Below are 22,417 nucleotides of genomic sequence, written 5' to 3'. Positions count from 1 at the left end.
CCGGTGGTACCAGAACTAACCATGGCATCCTTGCCCTGAAGCATTTATGATCTAAGAAGGCATGAGTAGGTTCAACACAGAACAATACGCTACCAGCAAAACAGAGAGTCTGACTAGTGATTACTAGAGATGGAATGCTTTGAGGAACATATGGTCTTTTAGGAATTATTTTGAAGAGCCCTTGTGTTTGAATGACAGTGTTCTCCTTTCTTATGCCAGATTGGGCAGGAAAGTTATAATCCATTGTTTAATGTCATCGATCTGTTGCTGCAGAATGATTATAAGATCACAACTTCAGTTTTTACTACAACATCAAATAAATAGAGAAAACAGGCCATAATAGAGACATATTTATACACCAAGACCAGCATTTCCAAACCTGGCACTTAAATAAGTGACCTGATTTTTCAGAGGAGCTGATTGTCCACAGCTTGCCTTTATTTTAGTGGGAGTTGTGCATTCTCAGCAGCTATGAAAAATCAGTCCAGTTATTTTTGTGTTAAATATAAATATTGAACTTTTAAAAATCTGGCCGAAGATCTTTGCAAATGAGCAGATGTGACCGGGAAAGTTATAAAGAACAAACACATAAGGTCACATTTTTAAAATTCAAACTAATTTTTATTCTAAAATCAACTGCAGGTGCAATTAATTGCAGGGACACAGGACCGTATGAAGCTATCTAATTACCCGATGGTGAACAAAAAAGAAAAACATAAATCAAGAAGTCATGTCTATACGGTGTCAGTTGCATCTATAGTTAATTGCTGAAAGGCAATTTTAAAAGTTTCGCCCCATAAAATATCAGTGGATTCATTTAAGTAGCTATGTTTCAAAATGTTCCCTTTGTTTCAAATTCACCTTTTAAAGTGTTACGTCTACTACACATTTAACAAATGCATAAAATATTTTTTGCTGATATATATGAAAAAGTGATTCATTCCTTTGGCAATTTAGCTCCCTGAAGACATATACTGCCACCATCATCAACAAGAAATATTTTATATGAATACTATAGTAATAAAAAAGCCTTACATAACAGTAGACTGCTGAGCCTATACCTGCTTTCCTTCCCCCATTTTCAGTATTAAACCGACAAAATGATAACCAGCACAGGTCACTGACAAAAGTATAAAAATAACTAGTTAAATTTAAATTTTCCATCTGTTTTGCTTAATGACAGAAGTCACTTTGCTTAATCCCTATACTGCAATGAAAATCTGCAGCATTATGGTGGAGGAACCAGTGATTATTTGGGCTTGAAAGTGAGACTATTTGGCATTAACGTGCACAATGTAAGATATTCTGGGCAGGAATCCTCATGAAAAATTCCAATGATTCCTTTTTTCAGCCTCTGTGATAATCAATTTCCATTTACTGAAGTTTGAAATTCACCCAAGTACTGAGGCTGTGCACAAAACCCCACACATCACTTAAACCTTAATGTAAGTGTTGTGGCCTCTAATGAGTTTGTTGTGAACCTCACAATATTTGGTGTTTTTCTTCAAGCCCTAGCTGCTGGCATCATACAATTATGTGAGAATCTCAGGGCACGTCTTCACTACCCACTGGATCGGCGGGTAGCGATCAATCTATCGGGGATTGATTTATCGCATCTAGTGTAGATGCAATAAAATCGATCCCCGATGGCTCTGCCGTCGACTCCGGAAATCCACTGCGGCGAGAGGCGGAAGCGGAGTCGACGGGGGAGTGGCAGCGGCCGACTCGCCGCTGTCCTCACAGCCAGGTAAGTCGACCTAAAATATGCAACTTCAGCTACACTATTCACGTAGATAAAGTTGCATATCTTAGGTCGACCCTCCAACCCCCCGTAGTCTAGACCTAGCCTCATTGTTAGTTTAAAAAAAGCTGGGGGTGGGGTGGTGGGGGAGGGAATTTCTAGCCCTTAAGGCTGTGAAGAAAAGCTTGAAATGTGAATATGGAAGGCTAGAAAGCAAATTAAAATAAAAAGAACCCAAAATTAATTTTGTTTTTAAATCATGATTTTTAAGCCATTCATGATTGTGGGGGCCTGACTTATGATTTTTGAATGTTTGAGCTTGGTATGTTGGTCCCAACCAAGTTCTGTGGCACACTGAAAACTGAATATTAGAGGCAGTGTAAAATTAATGGAATTTAATCTCAAAATAAGTAACACAAGAAAGACTGAACAGATTATATTACTCATTTTATATTTAATTCAAAAAAATTCCTACCATTTTTAGTGTGCTTAAAGCTACCATAGCATTTCCTGTTTGCCTCAGAATTTAGCCCTGGAGTGCTGAAAAAAACCCCTAACTTTTCCATGAGAATAGAGATCCATCTTGCAGCAGACTAAATAAAGGAGGCAGTATGGGGTCTACTGGACATAGGGTGACCAGATGTCCCGATTTTATAGGGACAGTCCCGATATTTGGGGCTTTGTCTTATTATAGGTTCCTATTACCCTCCACCCCCGTCCCAGTTTTTCACACTTGCTGTCTGGTCACCCTAACTGGACAGAGCACTAGAGTGGAACTCAGGAGATCTGGGTTGTATTCCTGGTTCCATCACTGGCCTACTGGGTGACCTTGGACCAGACACTTCCCCTCTCTATGGTTGTATTTCCTCATCTGTAAAATGGGGATAATGAGATGTCTCTGCCTTGTGAAGCACTTTGAGATCTACTGATTACAAATGCTATACAAGAGGAGGTATTATTATTGATATACATTAGTACTAAGTTAAACATATGTGCAAGGAAGTTAAATTATAGTTAGTATGAGGCTCACAAGTGACTTTTCTGATATTGGGGCATTTTAAAATCTCAGACATAATGCAGAATTAACACAACAGCTATGAAATTAAATAAGTTAAGTGAAAATACGTTTATACAATCAATTAGGGCCTGATTCTGGAAGCTCTGCAGCTCTTAATGAATTCAGTGGGAGCTGAGGTGTTCAGTCCTTTTCCAGACTAGGCCCCAATCCAATCTACCCTTTCCCCCACATCAAATCCCCTCTAGGTGCTACCACAATACAAATAAGAAATAGTAACAGCAGTCAGCAGCTGCTTGTCATGATAACCAGCAAGTACATGCATATCTACACTAGATTTCTTTTAGTTCCACTGGAACCAGATTTAGCTTCTGTCAGCACACACCAAGCACTGAAAGTATGTTTCCATGTATGTAGTAAATTAGGGAAAACTGAAGTGATGAATAATTGTTTTAACCATTATGTGACAAGTTCATCATATGACTTTCATCAGGGGTTTGGAAATCACTTCTACCCACCTTGAACCCTCATCTCAAAAGGCCTATCCTCTCCTGTCAAAGCTGTTGAGCAAACACAATTTGATTGCTCTTTTGTCTGGAAAAATCATGATAAAAATCGACAGGGTGTTTCTCTCCTAACTCGAAGAAACAAACAAAAACTCTTAATAAGCAGAGTGAAATTCCTATTAGTGACATTCCTAGAGAGGGAAATTTTCAAAGGCTACATGCAACTTTTCAACAGAAAAATCATGTGCTTTGGATTTAGCTGCAGCTGTTTCTTTCTTGCAACAACAAAAATAACACTGCCAGTTATTAAGTGCTGTTTTGTTATATAATGCAGTTAATCTCACTTTTTTTCCTTAGGGGATTTAAACCAAGTATTACTGTAAGCTATTCTATTTAGCTTTGATAAAATTATTCATTCCTTATAGAGATCTTTCCTCGGAACTGGCTACTTTTTTGGCCTTGGCTTAAGAAGTCAACATTAAAGATCTGTGCAACAGCTGGACCTCAGTTTAGAAGAGTGCTTTTGGCTGGCAAAGTTCTTTTGACTGACAGGTGTCAAACCAAAATTAATATTGTATACACTGTGATTTACTGAGTTTCAGATTTTAGAGAAGTGAGATTGTTCCTTCTTGCCTATGGTCACACAACAGGTCAGTGGCAGAACCAGGATTAGAATCTCAGGGCTCGACTCCCAGTCCAAAGCACTACTGGACACTGCTGCCTCTTCTAGTTATTGTCAGGGTTTCCACACATGCTTAATGCAGGGCTCTCATAGAGCCATGACCTACTTTTACTTCTCGGTTTTACTTGATTTGATTAATTTCATCTGCAAGCTGGCTCATAAAAGACTAGTTTGTTTATTAGACTCCAAGAGTTTAAATAATAAATTGTTCCTAGTCATCTTTAGCGTGATATTTGGGAGTGATATTTGGCAAATCCACTAACCTATTGATCTGACGTGCCAGACTGAAATGGCTATTTTACTAACTTGGCAGCTAGCTATTTGAGCTACAGCTGATAGAATAATATGTACATACTTTTCTGAATAAAGAGACCCAATCTTGTATGGATGGACCTCTATATCCCCCTTCCCCCCGCCCCAACTGATGTCAATGAAGCTCTGCACAGTCCCAGAGGGCCTCCCACACATTGTACTGTAAATTGCAGGATCGAGCTTAAGAGTTTGCTCTGATATTGTTCCTTGGATCATATGATTCATTGTTTGCAACTGTTCCAGTGAGCACCTGCTTATTTGTGAGAACATGTGAGAACTCCTAAAATTTCACAAATGTAAGTATCCAAACATTCCAATCAGAACTGCATCATTAGTAATTTACTATCTACCATTCAACCTCCATCATATATAATCAATCCATTTAAAAAATCCATGCTATTGCCCCTTCTGTTTGCTGTGAGTGTAATGCTGTTAGCAGAGACAGTGAAGTAGCATGGACAGGGATGTCTTCAGAATGCATGACACTCAACTTGTTTGGTTAGTTTTGTATTAGATGGAGATGGATGGTGCAGTTGTTAGACATTCCCCAGTGACTTCCTGAGACTCAGGGTACATCTATACTACAAGCGCTACTGCAGCGCTATAGTGTACACACATACTACAGTGAGCAAAGGGATTTTTCCATTGCTGTAGTAAATCCATGCCCTCAAAAGGTGATTAGCTAGGTTGACGGAAGAACTCTTCCATTGACCTAGCTACATCTACAGTGGAAGTTAGGTCGACCTAACAGTCACACAGGGCATGAAATTTTTCACCGCCCTGAGTGATGTAGTTAGGTAGACCTATGTTTTAGGTGTAGACCAGGCCTAGTGTTCAGAAGAATACTTAGCTGGGTTAAGATCAAATCTAATAAGAAAGAAGTGTGGTAAAGCTGCTGGACCTGGGGAGAACAATCAGAGGAGATGGCATGTGTAATATCTGCTGCCACAGCTGAAGAAGTTTGTCTACCTCTTGTTACTCAGATTTTTCAATTAGAGGATTTTGCTGGATCTGAAACAGGCTATGGATGCTGAGAGAACAGTCATGCTTTTTGCCCCAATGGGCATTTGGCACCTTCTCCTCCTGGATGTGGACTTCACCACAATGATTTTTTTTTTTTTTTTACTAGATTACTGCAGTGCACTCTCTGAAGGGCTACTTGAAGGCCACTCCAACTCCAGCTGACACAGAATGCAGCTGCTAGCTCACGTTAGCAGAGCTTCCTGCAAGGTGCATATTACATTTGTGCTCCACAGGTTACACCAACTTCCAATTTTGTCTCCAGATGCACTCCAGGGTGTTGGTTTTAATCTGTAAATTCCTTTGGGCCAGATTCTGACAGCCTTGCTCATGTGGAGTAGTAGTTTGCACCACAGATAGTCCCACTGAAATCTATGGGCCTGACTGCTCAATGAGGCACTCATCTACGTGAGTAAGGGGAGCAAAATTTGTCCTTTTATGGTTTGGGACTCAGACTGCTTCTCTTCCTTGTGTTTCCTCCTTGTCGTTGAGACCAATGGGCTCACCTGAGCTCACAATTCCTGGATGCGTTCAGCTGGTAAGTGGGTATTTTCTGTTAAGGGATCCAGATTCCGGAATACAGTCCTCTCCCCACACCTACCACTTTTGGTTGGACAGAGGCCCAAGTTTGATGACCATTGGGGCATGTTGCAAAGCCCACCCATTTCCCCAGGCTGCATCTGAGCAGGTGACTTGGTTTGGGATGAGTGAGCTGAGGTGGCACAGGGAGGCTTAGGGTTGAGAGGGTTTTTAGGCTTGGATTTTAGAGAGTTAGGGCGAGAGATGGTAAAAAAAGAAAAAGGCTCTATGTTTTCCTCAGAAACTTCCAAACAATACAGAAATGTTTCATTTTATTGTAAGTTTTTTGCCATAATGAAAAAAAATAAAATTTTCCAGTGAGCCTAGTTCTGTGGCATGTGAACATGTTACATATCGAAATAAGTTCACATGAATGGTCTACACATCATTATTTGTAGTGTGGTAACAGTCTGAGGCTCCACTGTGCAAATGATGCACTGTACAAATGCATAATACGGGATGTTCCCTGCCCTGAAGAGAGTACATGCTACAAAGAGAAGACGGACAGTTGAAACAGGAACTATACCCTTGTGTTTCTTGTCATGTGTGTTTGTGAAATCTAAAGCATAATGTAGGGTTTTGTATGTATATTATTAATAATTATTTGTATAAATTCTCAACCCAAAGCATCTTTACAGACATGGGCAGCAGTAAAGCGTCACCATTCATTCCTGTCGATGGCTTGTTCAATCTGTTAAGCTCAACCTGGTCATGTCCCTGCATGAAATGTCCTGCCATCTAGTTGGTGGTCTAACTGATCTTGATTGCATTTGCATTAATTTTCTTTGGTATCTTGTTATCTGTTTCTACAGTGTCCCATTCCCACGCCATTGTAATCTTTTCAACTGCAATCAGTCCCATTCCTTGATTACACTCTACTCTCCTTCTAACTTTCTCATGGGTCTTAAAATCACTCCACTTTACATCTGCCATCTTCCGAAGAACTCTCATCTCTACTGCCTCCAGCCTTCTGAGGTCTGTTTCATTTAATGCAGCTGCTGTAGATCATAGAGCAATACTGTCAAAACACTGGTTTGATCATTTTTCACATTGGTACCAAATGCAATGTTTTTATCAGTCCATAATTTCATCAACTTCTGTGCAGCACTTGTAGCTAAAGCACATCTCCTTTTAGCTTCAACCTTGATGGAACTATTGGCACAAATCAAGCTTCCTAGGTACACATATGATTTTATTTTGTATTTGTATTATAGTAGCACCTAAAAGCCCCAACTTTACAGCTGGGGGACCTTGAGAGAGATTGTGACTTGCCCACAGTCACACAGCATGGCTCTAGCAGAGCTGGAAACTGAACCCAGGTTTCCTAAGTCCCAGGCCACAAAACTTCCTCTCTTCCATGTCAACACCTGAGTTTTCTGTCTCCTGATCCAGAAGCACTTAGGATTTTCAGTAACTTCACCATTCTTTTCATTCTATTCTTATTCTTTTCTCCCCGTTATTGAACCCCAGTCTAGATTCAATAAGGTCACATTCCTGAAAGGAGTTTGGATTTCTGCCCACAAAAACTTACTCCAATGGGTGAAGGGCCAAAACGCTATTGACTAATGAAGTCATCCTATTATGCAATATATTGAAAAACTGTTAATGCCAACGTTGGGGTTTTGTTTTTTTAACACTGTTTTTCTCCACCACGGAATTCCAGTAACTGAACTAACTGAAGTGTACTTTGATGAGTTACGACAGCACAGAAAACCCACCTATAAAATTATAGCCTTGGAATATCTTCCAAAGTAAATTGTAATCTTGGTATAGCAGCTGGTGATGGAAAACTAGAAACCTGTGGTTTTCAGGCATAATGAAAACACAGTTTAATTGTGTGTGTGTGTGTGTGTGTGTGTGTGTGTGTGTGTGTGTGTGTGTGTATTATATACATAAAACCCAGAGAGATAGCAAGTGTTATTACATCTTCTGTTGCTTAATCTCTTTAATCCTGGGTTCCCCTACATTGAGAGGGTCCCAAAGGATTAACCCCCCTGGAACACTAACAACACTGGCAGCCTCTATGCTTGCTCTGTTGGTATCTCATTGCCTTATAATCTCTCAGGCAGCAGCAGATAGCAATAGTTCTCTGCCCAATCCGTCCCACTGCTGGACTTACCTCATACTCCTGGTCCTAAACCATCACTCCTCCAGTGCCTGCCTCCCTCCCTGCTGTCTGTCGATCCCCAAAGGACACAAGTGAATAATATTAAAGACATGTAAGTTGCTAATATATTTGCCCACTTGCCAGTAAGAAAATGGAGCAACGTACAGTGCCCAAAAGGTGTGGATCTGGGCAAGGTTTATTGTCACGTGTATTGCTGTAGAAGTCAAGGAGTCCAAATCACAGCCCAGGACCCCATTGTGCTAGGTGCTGTACAAACAGAACAAAAACATGGCCCCTGCCCCAAAAAGCTGACTTGTTCCCTCAATTCCTCCTCATTTCCAGTCCTGTTCCTGCCTGTCACTGCAACAAAGAGGAGGGAAACTGGGGGAGAGATAAAAGCAGCACTAAACAAACACTCACACACAACGTTGCCAGCGGATGAGAAGCAGCACCTGCAGCCCTGGCACCCATTATAGTGCTTCCTGCAGGAAGTGCTGATAAGAGGGAATCAGCAGGTCTGGGAACAGTCCAGAAGCAGAAGGTCTGGGGTGGAGGGTGTGCTTTCAATAGAAGTGTGGAGGACATCACAGTACTTCTAGGTTTGCTAAACAGAGAAGTAGCCAGTCCCATTCTCCTTTTCTCTGATCCTAGAATTGCTTAGACTATAAACTCTTCATTGCAGGCACGGTGTCTTTATTTGTTGCTGCAAAGCAGCTGGCATATTACTGAGTGCTTTAAAATAATAAATAGGATGGGGTCAGGAGGACGGATAGCTTCAGGTCAGCTATAACTGTCTCACTCTTCCTCTAACACGCTTTAAAATGCCAGTGATTGAAGCGCTTTGGAAAATGAGCTAGTAAAATATGCAATTTGCAAGACTTGTGCACAAAATAAGAATGAGTCGGCAGGCCACTTGGCTCCTGTTGTTAAGCTAATTTACATCCCAGGTAAGTTAGCATGTCAGGATGAATGTATACAGAAAGACGGGGAGGTGGAAGTAGTGCAAATGAAGGTATACAGCCTAAAAAATAAAATACTTCACATTTTGCCATACTTCATGAACAAACAAATATTTAAAATGGACAGACTTGCAGGAATGTCCAGATTTTTCTAAGACATCTTGATCTGAAACATTCCTGACCATCACAGTAATATTTTTCTTGGATAGTGTAATGAATCAAATTCATTACTTATCAGTGCCCGAAGAGCTTATAATAAAAATACAGAGTTGAGAGCACTCAGGTACATCAACTCAAACCAAATACTTGTGAAAAATTCATTACTGTCGTACCAGGAATACAACTCTCAGGGCTTGTCTACGTGGTAGTGTGATGCACTCTGCAGTGGTGTGATTTCTAAAGTGCATTCACATGTTACATATAAATTGGTCTGTGTAGACCCCCCTGCTGGTGTGCATTAAAGGGTCCCTAGTGCACCTTAACATATTACTATTTCAAACACCAGCAGAATCAACTCATGCCAATTTACATGCAACCCAGTGCGCCTCAGAAATCAAACTCTCATGGAGCGCATTACCCCACAGCGTATAGACTAGCCCTCAGAATATACTCAGTCTCACAAACTGTGTGTTAAATGGATATTTTATCCAGCTGTGTCATTCAAAGCAAATTATTTAATTTAGAAATTGTGAAATAAGGAAAGTAGCTCTGCAAAGACTCCAAAAGGTGAATTCTTGGCATCTCCATCCATGAGCAGTGGGTGAGCACTGTATGAGCAGGGGAAAGGTAGTTTTGCATGTTGGTGTTTAAAGTAAGTGCAAGACTGAGTTTTGCAAAATGTACAGAAGTACCACCAACTGCTGGAGAAGTAGGGCTAACAATTACAACTGAATGTATTATTATTTGTATTACTGAAGCACTTAGGAGCTCCAGTCATGAACTAAACCCCATAGGTGTAGTTTGACTTCTATCTTTGGAGTGGGTAACTCCAATCAGGCGAACAGGGCCGTGCGTGGGGGGGAAATTGTGCACCCTACCTGAGACTTGCAGTTTGGGGGGCCATGCCCCATGCCCTCCCAACTACACCCAGGCTAGAATCCCATTGTGCTATATGCTGTACAAGCACAGAACTAAACGACAGGAACTTTTGGTCCCTTCTCCAAAGAGATTATAATCTAGGAATGTGGCTTTATCAAACCTTACAGCCTCATTCCACACTGGTCTCCCTGACTCCTACTTTCCCCTGCTCCTTTCTGTGCAAACTGCAGCCCCTTAAACCATCTCCTTTATGATAGCTACAACCATTTCACCCTCACAGCTTTTGAGTCCCTCCCCAGGGCATCCCCTTCACTACATTATATTCAAGCTTCTTTTCCTTGCCTTCAAGACTCTGAGTAACTTGGCACCTCCCTGCTTATCCAGTTCTTTTATTGCGTCAGCCCTGCCTAGTCCACAATGCCACCAGCTTCAATACATCATTTTGTCTATTTTTTCCATACCCACACACGTGGAAGTGACCAGTAAAGCCAATATTCCCTCCTAAGCTTCTTGGGGTAGGGGTTGCCAGGACAGACAGCGGCAACAACAACTCTCCTCATAGCGCCCACCGTTGTTGCTCGCTAGTTTAAAGTACAACCACTCCTCTTTCAAAATGGCGCTTGGCTCACTGTGCAGGGGCACACAGTAGCGCTTCCTTCTGGGAGTTGTAATTTACCTCCTTGGTCCAAGCAATCTGGGGACTACAACTCCCAGAGTGCCCAGCGGCCTTTTGCCATATATCGCAGCCCACTGCTGCATGATTCAGAGCCAAGCTGGAGCCTGGGTGACCATTCTGTGGCTGGGACCATTCTGTGACTTCCGCGATCTCCATGAATTCATCCCCAGTGGCTGGGAGCTGCAGGATCCCCTACTGCCACAGGCAGTGGGGAGCTGTGGGGTACCCCCAACACCCAGCTGCCATGGGTGGCAGGGGGCCCCCCACAGCTCCCGGCTGCCCTGGGCGAGACCCCGGAGCTCTGCAGGTGGTGTGGGGATCCCACCGTTGAGCTCCCCATTTTATCATGGATATTTTTAGTAAAAGTCACCGAGGTCATGGGCTTCCATGAATTTTTCTTTATTGCCCATGACCTGTCCGTGATTTTACTAAAAATATCCATGACAAAATCTTAGCCTTACTCATCACTATACTGGAGAGCAGTGCAGGATCCATGCTTTCTGACAGAAATGGTGGACACACTGTTTACTGGGTCTGTTGAAAAACAGCCCAAACTGTACTAGGAAGCCATGGAATGATGGAATAGAGAAAACTGCATCATGGGACACTGAGCCCGCCCCCACGAGGCACTGCAAACCCTTCCCAGAACACCAAGCGGCAGATGGTGGTGAGTTGCACAGTGGGATAGATACCCACAGTGCACTGCTCTCTCTCTCTCGATGGAAGAGCACCAAATGTGGATATGCTCCGCTGTCACAAAGAGTGCAACAGCGGCTTGATTACAGCAGTGGAAGAAAGTCAACATAACGTAAGTTGACTTAACTTTGTAGTGTAGACATGGCCTCAGTTACAGAAGCTTTTTCCGCCTTGGAAGACTTTATAGTCGCTGGTGTCTGCCCTCTCCTCACACAGAACTATGCTGCACAATCGTGGACAGTGGAGGTAGGAGAAGTATCCTGTCTGGCAGTCTGACAAAACCCCTGCAATGGCCCCTTCCAGTTGTCTGAGGTGAGGAGTTGTGGTGCTGAGCTGAATCTTCAAGAAGCCCAATGAAGCTGTGGCTTCTCATTTTTTACCTGTCCATTTCACCACTGTTAGTCAGGCACAGGGCCAGGATTTTCCAAACCCAAGCGATACGTAGAGGGGAGATCATTAGCAGAAATGTATCTCTGGCATAGACTGCCAACTCCCCTCCACAGGCTTGGAAAGCCACCTCTCTTTTCCATTCTGGTACTTTGAAAACCACTATGTTCTCCAAATGTTGGCCAGCCTTAAAGGAAGAAATTGTAAACTGGTAACACAGCCCCTGGAAGGAATCACCCCACCCCTGCTGAGATAGTATGAACCATTTAAATTGTTAAAAGCACTACTACAGTTTTCTTACTATTACTCACCTCTGCTACTTCCTCATGGGCTGCAAAAGTTAAAGGAGAACCAAGGACAGTGAGTGTTACATTCCTGGAATGCTGGAAAGTATCAAAATTGTGGCCTTCTACAGAAAAGTTACGTTATGTGGGGGAATTTTTCAGCTCGTTCCAGAAACCAATAATATAATGTTCTCCTCCTCTTTGAGCTAGCAAGGCCTTCGGTTCTCAAGAGTGAAACCATGCCACCAAGAGGGTAGGAGCACTACCCAGCGAGAGCAGAGATACACGGAAAAGAGGCAGACCAGAGATCTGGAGTTGCTCTGCATAGGAATGGAGAGGAGAAACCAAGACCAATTTGAATTCCTCAGGGCCTGGGAGGAGTGTCTCTTTAGCAGGAAACACTTACGATCCAGTTCATGGACATGAAGAGACGCAATAGGGAACAGAAACATTCCCTAATTGAGAGGTTCATTGAACTGATGACCAAAAGAGTGCGGTGTCCACCTGCTGCTGAGGCCCCAGAACCAGCACACTGGCTGCCACCTCCTCCCCTGGCTGCTGGCCAGAGCACTGCCAAGTTGGAGGATCCTATCACAGTGACCTTTCCGACTGACCAGGAGGAGAACGCTGAGCCTGCAGGAGTACCAGAAAACCACTATGTACTAGCCCCTACAACCCCTTACAGAAGATATCCCTGGTTTTCACCTAGAGTCATTGTCCCCCATTTTTCACCCCTTGGAATGAGGGTGCAAAGACATTAACCTGAGGGCAGTGTTCTCGGTTGTGAAAAGCTACTTTGGTAAACAATGTTGTAGGTCTGATATCCATTAAAACTTCTACCTCATACTTTTAATAAATGTTATGTTTTGTTTAACGATGTGTTGGTCCCTCCTTCTTAATGATGAACTGAAGGCAGTGTTTCTTTCTTGAATAGGCCACAAGCTTCCTACTTGGTGTAATGTAATGGTCTGTAGAAATGTGGGCCATCATAGTGAAAATATATTTGAGTCTGTCCCTCCACACCCAAAGTTCAGTAATAGCTGAAGTTGTACGGATACTCAGGAGGGATGGGGAATGTGCAGTATACTGTGTGATGTGCTTTAAGAAGCACTACCATTTCTGTACGTATGTCTAACACACACAAAAGGGGTCAGTGTCTTAAGGGCTTTTGTTACACATGTTGAAAATCAAAAGCCAAGAACAATAACTAAGCAAGAGGGAATATACTGGCAATAACAGCATCTGCCAGCATTATTTTATATATATATATATATTTTTTATAAATAAAACCAGTATATATATATAACCTCAAGCAGTTTCAACCAGACCAGGGACTAGTGCTCTCTAACACCCATTAACTGCACTTAGCACTGCAAAAGTCAAAAAGCTCTGCAATGGGTACAGTACTCCCCACCCAAAGCAAACTATCAAAAACTCATTACAAAAGTGTAAGTGCTCCCAAAAAGAGAGCTACAGAAGTATGAATGGCAAAGACAAAAAACACTGCACAATGACAACATAACTCAGCTGCCATCCACCACAGCACAAACCCAACCCCAAGGTGATAACCCACTGGAGGTGCCCTCTTATTATTGTCTTTGATGTGTGCAATATCACATGAACCAATGGCTAATGACCTTTGGCTACCAGGGAACAAAACCCTCCCAAAGCTATGCAGCTCTATAACTATGTACCAACAATTCCTCATGTGTATTTCCAGCCGCTTTACAGGACGTCAAGGTGTCCCTTGGCACAGACAGAGGTTATCCTCTGCATCCCTGTTGCGCCACAATCTGTGCACATGTGACACCCCTGATTTCCCTTGTCCCCTGGGACCCAGGCCCCATGTGCATGTGGGTGGGAGCTGGCTGCTTGTACAGAGTTTGCCAACCAGACTTGCCCTGAGCCCGTGCATCCGAAGAAGTGGGCTGTAGTCCACGAAAGCTTATGCTCTAATAAATTTGTTAGTCTCTAAGGTGCCACAAGTACTCCTGTTCTTCTTTTTGGGATTGAAGCACTCCCATTTAACCTCAAAAGTGTTAGGTAGTGCACAGCAGGCAATGATTATATGAAGAGCATTTGCCACTTTGGCACCAGACAGGGGCATAGGCAGCATCAATAGAGTGACCAGATGTCCTGATTTTATAGGGACAGTCCCGATTTTGGGTTTTTGTTTTTTTTCTTATATAGGCTCCTATTACCCCCAGTCCTGATTTTTCACATCTGCTGTCTGGTCATTCCCCATAAGCATCAATGAGCTTTCACACTAATAAATGCAGCATTCTGCTGCTACTTAGCTTGTAACTGAATTTCCTTTTTCCAGGTTCTCTGATGGCGGGGTATGGTTTTGAGAGCCAAGGCAGGAGCGGGTATGTGGGGGTCCCTCAAAATAACAGTTGGCACAGACACACTGTATAGAACTATATCATTTATGGGGAATAAAGTCCCTTCTTCATAGAATCATAGAATATCAGGGTTGGAAGGGACCTCAGGAGGTCATCTAGTCCAACCCCCTGCTCAAAGCAGGACCAATTCCCAACTAAATTATCTCAGTCAGGGCTTTGTCAAGCCTGACCTTAAAAACCTCTAAGGATGGAGATTCCACCACCTCCCTAGGTAACCCATTCCAGTGCTTCACGACCCTCCTACTGAAAAAGTTTTTCCTAATATCCAACCTAAACCTCCCCCACTGCAACTTGAGACCATTACTCTTTGTTCTGTCATCAGGTACCACTGAGAACAGTCTAGATGCATCCTCTTTGGAACCCCCTTTCAGGTAGCTGAAAGCAGCTATCAAATCCCCCCTCATTCTTCTCTTCTGCAGACTAAATAATCCCAGTTCCCTCAGCCTCTCCTCATAACTCATGTGCTCCAGCCACCCAATTATTTTTGTTGCACTCCGCTGGACTCTTTCCAATTTTTCCACATCCTTTTTGTAGTGTGCGGCCCAAAACTGGACACAGTACTCCAGATGAGGCCTCACCAATGTGGAATAGAGGGGAATGATAACATCCTTTGATCTGCTGGCAGTGCCCCTACTTATACAGCCCAACATGTCGTTAGCCTTCCTGGCAACAAGGCCACACTGTCGACTCATATCCAGCTTCTCATCCACTGTAACCCCTAGGTCCTTTTCTGTAGAACTGCTGCCTAGCCATTCGGTCCCTAGTCTGTAGCAGTGCATGGGATTCTTCCATCCTAAGTACAGGACTCTGCACTTGTCCTTGTTGAATCTCATCAGGTTTCTTTTGGCCAATCCTCTAATTTGTCTAGGACCCTCTGTATCCTATCCCTACCCTCCAGCGTATCTACCACTCCTCCCAATTTAGTGTCATCTGCAAACTTGCTGAGAGTGCAGTCCACGCCATCCTCCAGATCATTAATGAAGATATTGAACAAAACTGGCCCCAGGACCGACCTTTGGGGCACTCCGCTTGATACCGGCTGCCAACTAGACATGGAGCCATTGATCACTACCTGTTGGGCCTGACAATCTAGCCAGCTTTCTATCCACCTTATAGTCCATTCATCCAGCCCATACTTCTTTAACTTGCCAGCAAGAATACTGTGGGAGACCGTATCAAAAGCTTTGCTAAAGTCAAGGAATAACACATCCACTACTTTCCCCTCATCCACAGATCCTGTTCTCTCATCATAGAAGGCAATTAGGTTAGTCAGGCATGACTTGCCCTTGGTGAATTCATGATGGCTGTTCCCGATCACTTTCCTCTCCTCTAAGTGCTTCAGAATTGATTCCTTGAGGACCTGCTCCATGATTTTTCCAGGGACTGAGGTGAGGCTGACTGGCCTGTAGTTCCCCGGATCCTCCTCCTTCCCTTTTTTAAAGATGGGCACTACATTAGTCATTTTCCAGTCATCCGGGACCTCCCCCAATCGCCATGAGTTTTCAAAGATAATGGCCAATGGCTCCGCAATCACATCCGCCAACTCCTTTAGGACTCTTGGATGCAGCGCATCCGGCCCCATGGATTCGTGCTCGTCCAGCTTTTCTAAATAATCCTAACCCACTTCTTTCTCCACAGAGGGCTAGTCATCTCCTCCCCATACTGTGCTGCCCAGTGCAGCAGTCTGGGAGCTGATCTTGTTCGTGAAGACAGAGGCAAAAAAAGCATTGTTTCCAAATAATGTGATCCCACCACACTGCACTGGCATTCACCATATCTGTACAGTGTGAGCTGAATGAATTGTCACTGACCCTCAAAGTCAAACATCTTTGACATGTCAGAAAATGCTGCTCAAATTCCAACCAGCATCTCACCGAGTGCCCACTCCACTCTATAACCATTTGTCCCAGCAGGAGCAGAACCAGATCATCATCCCATTGCTCCATGTCTTCCATCCAGTTCTGCCGGGAGTAACAGTGAGGATTTATGCAATCAGGAATTGCCATTGGCAAAAGGATGAAGGGGGGACGACAGTACCAACAAAATACAGCCAAGTAGTTCCTAGACTGTCTCTTTCTGATGCACAGAACCCTGGGATACCATCCCAAAAATGGTAGTGCTAATGTCGTGTACCTATAGTGGCAGTGTAGATGCAAGCATATGCGTGTACAAAGCATTATATCCATGTCCAGCACAGCATATAGGGACACTTGGGCACAAGTATCGGAAGCACGCAGGAGCATTTACATGATCCACTACTCAGGTATGCGCGCAAGTTTAGACATAGCCTTAATGAAAACAGGGTGGAGGGGAATTGTTTGGATTTCAAACATTTCCCATGCAGCATTTGTAACCCAAACATTGCACCACAGGTCTAGTGGAGGGGAGCCAGAAAATGAAACTTGTTAAAAATAGACTTTAAAAAGAAAAGTCAAACTGACCAATCTATTTCCTTTGTTCATGGTACATGAAACATAAAACAGCATTAGCGATGAAACATATTCCCATGGAATCAGATACACCCTGGGTTTATATCTGTATAATTCTTTCTGTTTCAGTAATGTAAGGGGATGTTAAAAAACCTAGAAACATTTGTGTTAAAATATATGATTTTTAACTTAACAGTGTCTCTATAGAACATATAAAGATATCATCATTATACCAAAAGCTCTGATATTTACATATTTTAACATATCAGTATAGGCCTACAATATTATGACTATAGTACGTTTAAATATATTATACATTTAAAATATAATGATTTATGCTTAGCACTTTGTCCTGCATAAACAAAGTCCTATCAGTTCCAAGATGAATCATTCTATCAGACATACTCTGCAAAGCTCTCAGTAGACTCAGAGTCTGCCACCAACGTTTCAAAAATAGAACCTGGCATCTATGTTTGCAATAATAATTTGTAGCAGTGAATCTAGTCTAAGAATACTGTATCCTAGCTAACAGCATGTTTTACATCTGACAATATTCAGCTACATTGTTACTGTACATTCATTAGCGATAGGTGAAACAAACTTTCCTAAAGTTTGGGAGTGTTCAGACCTGGGGTTTGGATTTTGATTCAGACCCAACTGCAAAATCCATAGCCTTTGAGGTATGAAGCATACAAAAGAGATGGTTGAATGAGTGCGGTGAAAAGGATGGTGATGAGAACTATGAAAATTTAAAGCAGACATGCTGCCCATAATAGATTCTATAGCTGAGGCTAACTGCAGTCCCCTTAGAAGACATCTGAAATAGACAATATTGCAATTAAGTCGGTAAGGCCACTTTTCTCTCTCTCTCTTCTGTGGCTGCTTTTTGAGATGGATACCTGCACCACTGAATGAGTAACTGAAGGGTTAAGAATTAAACAGCCTCAAAGATATAGCACCTAACTAAGGGTAGTCCAGGGGAAGATTCCTTAACCAATTAAAAGGCAATTCCAACCTTTCTTGGCAGGTGTTGTGTTACAGGAATGTCACCCTACCTGAAGATGAAACAGCCAGCAGTTGAGCAGAAAAGATTTAGTTTGGAAGAAAACTTGGAAATATTCTGAGTATTGAACCAGCTTTAAAAAGCGGAACTCTCCTGAAGCTAATGGGACTTAGGGAAAATGTTGCTCTTAGCTGAGCACATGTAACTCCCACAGAAGCTATGTATATCTGCCATGTTATCTGGTGGGAGAAACTGCAGGGATGTAAACTGGCATTTTTGGATGGGCTCAAACCTGAGGGAAGGTGAATACTTTATGTTAGCATTCAGCTAAACAGAATTAAGTGTTTAAATATAGAAGCCTGACCTCTTTTGTTTCTGAGGGGACACATTACCCATGTCCTGACCTCTTAAAATTGACAGTGTCAAGTGTAAACCAAATGTCACAAGAAAAAGATGCATGTAAGGTTTCACTCAGAAGTGACCAGAGGTGCTCTGGAAAGAATGAGGCTATGAACCGAAGAGGTTCCAAGTGCCTACAACTCCCCCTGACTTCAATGGGAGTGAGGATGCACAGCCTGTTGGCAGAACAAACCCTCAGTGAGCTGCATAGTTCTTATAACTTAGCCATAAAGCAGATGGCAAGACGAAGACATCCGTTTCAGTGTCTAAGGAGCCAAATTCTCCCTCAGGACCACTGACTTCAAAAGGGATTACCTGGGATTGGGAAGGCCTAACTGAGCAGTGAAAAAGAGTGGTCTTAATCATAACAGAACATAACCGGACATCCTGTTGCAGTGATTATAACAGTAGGCAGAAGTAGCAGGTAAGCATAGTCAGTTGAACGGGAAGCCATGGCCAGGAATTTCTTATGTTTCAAAATCAGCCTGGTTAAAACACCATTACCACTAACAACAAAAATGTTGGCTATAGTAGTAAAAGTCCAGACAATTAGTCAGCCATTTCCAGTTAAAATGTTTTCATGAGGGCTTGGCAAAGCTTTCTATCTAAGGGATGTCTTTCATTGGTGTCAGAGTTCTCAAATAGTAGAGAATTCCTCTCAGTGATGAACTCTTATGGGACTAACTTCAGTCTGGCTAGTTTCTAATTGTTTGCTCAAGCATTTCTCAGCCCTCTAAAAAAAGAAAAAGGCCAATTGGCAATCAGTTACATTTTCATATGTGATATATACAGACTGCTCCAGTGTAGGCAAATGCCTAAAGCTAAGGCGCCTGTGGTATGTTGACATGAAGAAGAGGTTACTCATCTTGTGCCGTAACTGCGGTTCTTTGAGATGTGTCCCCCTATGGGTGCTCCACTTCAGGGGCACATGTGCATCTCGAGCCCTTGAGCAGAGATTTTCAGCTATCAGGGTCCTTTTGGCCCATGCATGCGCCCTAAACCTCCTCATGCCAGACACCAAGGCTATGGGGGGGGTGGGGTGGGAAGGAGCAGGAGAACCTCCCTTGGTTCTTCTCTACCCCAGCATCCCCTGACCCAATCCAAAGCAGAGGGGAAGGAGGGCAGGTAGTGGAGCACACATACGGACACACATCTCAAAGAACTGCAGTTACCGCACTTCGAATAGTGTCCCTATGGATGCTCCACTTCAGGTGACTTCCGAGCAGTATCCCCAGAAGGAGAAGGGAGCTTTGGAACAGAGTCCAGAACTGAAGCTAGTACTGCAGAGCCCAGTGCTGAATCAGACCTGACAGCATGGCGAAAGATGTAATATTTTGTAAAGGTGTATACTGAAGCACATGTCATGGTCTTACATATTTAACAAATTGGTACATTCTTCAGTAATGCTACAGATGTTATCTGAGAGCTGGTCGAAAGTGCTATCACCCTACGTCGGGGCGGTGGGGGGGTGTTGAGTATCTGCAGTCTCATAACAGTTTACAATACAACCAGATATTCATTTCGAGTAGAGACAGAGAATCCCCTGGATCTATTTGCGATGGAGATGGAGAGCCTCGGTGACTTTTGAAATGGTCTGGTCCTAGCTAAACAGAAGGCTAAAGCTCTTCTAACATCCAGGGTATGGAAATAGGATTCCTGCTGAGAACTGAATTTTGGGGAAAAAAATACTGGTAGATGGATGGATTGATTAAGGTGGAAATCTGACATAACTTTTGGTAAGAATTTAGGATGTGGGCATGAGAGAGAGAGAGAGAGAGAGAGAGAATCTGCCAATAAGGCTCCAGTTTCCCCAATCCTCGGATCTGACATGATAGCAACTAAGAAAGCAGTTTTCATAGATATATGGAGCAGGGAGAAATTTGCTATTAGTTTGAATGGCAGTCTCATAAACTGATGGAGAACCAGGTACAGATCCCAGTAGGGGTGGGCTGCTAATATGGGGGTAAGAAGTTGCCCGAGTTCTTAATGACTCTAGACAATGCTGGGTGAGCAAATCCAAAGAATCCCTCCCACCGGGGGATGAAAGGCTGATATGGAAGTCAAATGTACCTTACTTGAGCTAAAGGATAACCCCAGTTTATTCAGATCCAGCAGGTAATCCAGGTTGAGTGGAAGTGAAGCTGAATCAGGCCAGAGGGAGCAATGTCTGCACCAATGAGAGAATCTCGCCCATTTCTGTAGGTCTTTCTGCTGTTTAGTAGCATTTGCTGTACGTCCGCAGAGCAGGAAGCCTCTAACTCAGAAAGCCATGAAGGAACCATGCCCTGAGGCACAGAACAGCTAGGTTGGGATGAAGCACATGACCTACATCCTGAGATAGGAGATGAGGAATGGCTAGATGCTTGAACAGCGGGTGGACAGATAGATGAAGCAGATATGAGTACCAAAGTTGTCTTGGCCAGGTTAGCATTGTCAGGATAACTCTGGCTCCATCCTGTCTGAGCTTGTGCATAACCCGTAGAATTAATGGTATAGGGGTAAATGCATAAAACAAACCCTTCTTCCAAGGGAAAAGGAAGGTGTTTCCCAAAGAGTGGTGACCCAGGCCCTCTCTTGTGCAGAAAAGACGTCACTTCCTGTTTTCTGGGATGACGAAAAGATTGACCTATGCCAGTTCCCAGGTTTGGAATACCCTGCGGAGAATCTGAGTGTCACACTCTCATTCACAGTCCTGTGAGAAGTGTCTGCTGAGGGCATCAACTGCGGTGTTCTGAATGCCTGGGAGGTAGACAGTTGAAATATGGGTCTAATGGGCTATACACCAGTTCCAGAGCTTCATGGCTTTGGCACACAAGGAGTGGGACCTTGTTCCCCCCATTTGTTGATGTAGAACATGCAGGGCATGTTGTCCATCGTAACCCTGATTGCTTTGCCTTTGGGTAGAAAATTACGGCAAGCATTCCTGACAGCCATGAGTTCCAACAGATTGATGTGTAGACTGGTTTCTTGGGCTGTTCTTCTACCTTTAGTCAGGAGGGCATCAAGATGGGCTCCCCATCCTAACAGGGGTCGTTAAAGTCACTGATGGGATCAAGAGACAGAAAGGGATGCCCACGTAGACATTGATTTGTTCCTTCCACCAATTTAGGGAGTTGTTTTTACCTGCCTGTCCAGGGTCCAGCTGCCGGTCCAGGATGTCCTTGAGCAGGGAATAGGTTGATCTGAGTCCATGTTGGCACATCAGTGCTTGACTGGTCCTTGTATGGGTATCAGTGTGGATTTCTGTACGTTCAGCTGCAGGCCCAACTCCTGGAACAGAGCAAGGGGCCTGTGGGTGGATGATAACACTACTTTGTAGGAGCAACCCTGGAGTAGCCAGTCGTCAAGGTACGGAAAGACTAAGATTGCTTCCTGCTGAAAGTAAGCCACCGCTACTGCCAAAACCTTTGAGAACACCCTGGGGGCTGATGATAGGTCAAAGAGAAGTACCTGGTATTGAAAATGAGCCTGGCCTATGGTAAAGCATAGGTGTTACCTGTGCAATGGTTGTATTGATACATGAAAATAGGCATCTTGTAGGTCAATAGCCAAAAACCAATCCCCTTCCTTCAGTAAGGGAATTATAGTTGCCAGAGTCACCACACTGAACTTTTGAGGCTTCATGTACTTGTTGAAGAGTCTCAGATCTAAGATCAGCCTCCTCCCTCTGTCCCCACCAGGAAATACTTTGAATAGAGCCCCTTGCCCCTGTGGGGAGAAGGGACCAGGAACCAGTTCTATTGCTCCTAAACAGAGGAGAGAGTCCAGCTGTTGTCTCAACAAAAACTCATGAGGGGGTCCCTGAAGAGGGACAGGGAAAAGAGTGCAGGGGGTGGGGGATAATGTAAAATGGATGGGATAGCCCAAGGTTATGACCTCCATGACCCATTTGTCCATGTTGATCTATTTCCAAGCTTCTGGAAACAAGAAAGGTGGTCCCCAAAGTGGAGGAGATAGGCCAATGGGCACAACTGTAACTCCAGAGATACAGGAGGATTCAAATCCTCAAGCAAACTATCAACACTGCTGTTTGGATGAGGCCTGGGTGGCCAAGGAGGGTGGTTGAGTGGCTCTTTCTCTCCCTGAAATCTCTCTCTCTTTCTGGCGGTTCAGAAGATCCATAGAGTCCAGAAAACTGAGTAGGACATGACCTCTGGGCAGTCTCTGACCTACTAAACC

General features: G+C 43.5%; 1 protein-coding gene across 3 annotated transcripts in view; it reads right to left on the bottom strand.

The window, feature by feature from the left end:
* CRADD (CASP2 and RIPK1 domain containing adaptor with death domain) overlaps positions 1-22,417 on the bottom strand; it is a 102,160-nt gene that overhangs the window by 21,139 nt on the left and 58,604 nt on the right. The window lies entirely within an intron of this gene.

This window comes from Malaclemys terrapin, chromosome 1, assembly GCF_027887155.1.
Source record: "Malaclemys terrapin pileata isolate rMalTer1 chromosome 1, rMalTer1.hap1, whole genome shotgun sequence".
NCBI lineage: Eukaryota > Metazoa > Chordata > Testudines > Emydidae > Malaclemys > Malaclemys terrapin.
The sequence above is the reverse complement of the archived record's forward strand: the minus strand, read 5'-3'. Positions and strand labels throughout refer to the sequence as shown.